Source organism: Corvus brachyrhynchos, unplaced genomic scaffold (assembly GCF_000691975.1).
Source record: "Corvus brachyrhynchos isolate BGI_N302 unplaced genomic scaffold, ASM69197v1 scaffold281, whole genome shotgun sequence".
Lineage (NCBI taxonomy): Eukaryota > Metazoa > Chordata > Aves > Passeriformes > Corvidae > Corvus > Corvus brachyrhynchos.
The window spans coordinates 3,072,928-3,074,830 of NW_008236509.1; the positions used below are offsets into that span (position 1 = coordinate 3,072,928).

General features: G+C 57.6%; 1 long non-coding RNA gene across 1 annotated transcript; it reads right to left on the reverse strand.

The window, feature by feature from the left end:
* Positions 1-651: 651 nt before the first annotated feature.
* On the reverse strand, positions 652-1,897 carry LOC108444700. Its single transcript, XR_001859333.1, has 2 exons — positions 1,813-1,897; positions 652-1,530 (listed from the first exon to the last, which is right to left on the reverse strand). It is a non-coding gene; the product is annotated as an uncharacterized LOC108444700 (long non-coding RNA).
* Positions 1,898-1,903: the final 6 nt, after the last annotated feature.

Here is a 1,903-nt window from a genome sequence, read left to right on the forward strand (position 1 = left end):
GGAGGGACCGCAGCGCCCGACCCAGCTGTGCCCCGCTCCCGTCAGCGGAGAGACAGGGAAAGGTCACGCACCTTTGCTTCTCTGTGCATCGAAAAACCCCTCTTTTACCCTCAAAGGATAAACAAAATATCCTCTACGCAGCTCGAAAGCGTTCCAGTGCCCCCGTCAGCCCGGACAGGGAAGCCTGGTCCCGCCTTGCCGGCGGCTCCCGGCTCCCGTGGTGCCCGCAGCGCTCGGCAGCGAGAAATGCGGGATTGGGCCCTCCGTGATGAGTTCCTGCCCCTCTGCTCCCCGCGCTCCTGGAGATGCTTCGCAGCTTTGTTTCTGCTGCTCTTGGCACTTAAATAATCAAACTCTGATCAGTTACCTGAGTGAAAGGAGACAGATCCCCCTGCGTGCTGTGAGCGGCGTGAGCAGGAGGGGAAGGACTGGGGATTTATCGCTGTTTCTATCTGTCTCGCCCACCTCCGAACCGCGGGGGGATCATTTAGGGGTTTAGTAAGAATTACCGGTCCCTTAATTAGTTAGCAAGGCAGAGGGGAACGGAACGGGAAAACGTCGGCTGGGGAGGTGCCGCTGCGGTGCTCAGGTTGAAGCAGGTTCCCGAGCCCGTTTTTCTCGGGATCGAGTGTGACTCTCAGTAGAATCATCCTCCTCCAGCTATTGTTTAATCTTGTAGAGTATGCCTTTGAGCACAATCGGAGATTGAGCATTATTAGGAATTACCACAGCCATGTAACAGCGGGCAATGAAGCCTCTCAGAGATTTGGATCGGGCCGTGTTTGGAGGGGACAGGGCAAAATGTTCCGAACCGCCTCGGTCTGGACACTGACAAAGGAGATGCTGTCCCTGAACCGCCATCTCCCTGCCCATTGCTTTCAACTGGGCACCCAAGCCCGGACGCGGGCGCCCGGTGTGTGAGACCTGGAGCGATTTACGCCGGAGTATGACTGGAATCGGGATCGGGATGCCTGGGGAAGAAGCAGACAAAAGCTTCCTGCACGGAGGGAGCAGCTCCTCTCGGCATGCCGGGCGCCCCCGAGGGGAGCTGCTGCCAGCGCTCCCGGCTTGTGCTAGAGGAGTGCAGCGGGGCGGGAGATTCTTCTCTCTCCCTGGCGATGGCTAGACGGGAATGGCTGCAGAAATCGGCCCTGGCCGTTTCTCAAAAGTCCTCAGCCCATCCCGAGATAGAAAGGTCCGGATTTTCCTCCCCCTCCTCAGGCTCCGCCGCTGAGGATTTCTCCCGGGACGCCCCCGGAGTGCGTTCGCGGCGGGCGCGCTCCGTGTTCCGCACGGCTGAGGTGGCCCGGGAGAGCGCAGGTGCCGGCGCTCCGCGCAGCGCAGGGCTGAGCTGAGCTGAGCTGGCAGCCCCAGAGTCCCCCACCAGCCTCGCCGGGGTTTCTGGCAGCCGCGGGGAGGAAGGATGCGCTAATGGCCAAGGGGTCGTCTTGTTTCACTGCTGGAAAGTGCGAGAGGCGAAGATTTGGAAGGACTTCGGCAGTTCTTCCTCCCAGGTGGAATAATGCAGAGCTAAGTGATCAAGAAAACATTTTTCCCTTTCAAGATGATTTATCAAACTAGGTTATTTCAAGAAAAGAGAAAACTCCCATGCTAGCTCGAAAAATAGCCCACTATGGGAAACGCATTTTCTGTTTGCTCCTAGAGAGCTCTAGTTTTCATGGGAAATTAAATACCCCGCCAAAGACTTCCATTCCTGTATGTACGGTGTCCATCGCAGAGCCGGAGATCATAGAATCAATCATAAAATCGTTTAGGTTGTGAAAGACCTTTAAGGTACCGAGTTCAACCAACCTCATGTGTCGGTCCATCACCGAAACGCGCAAAGCCAGCAGCAGCCGCTCTCCCGATCCCGCACCTCCCCGCAGCCCCCCGCGGCCCCTGT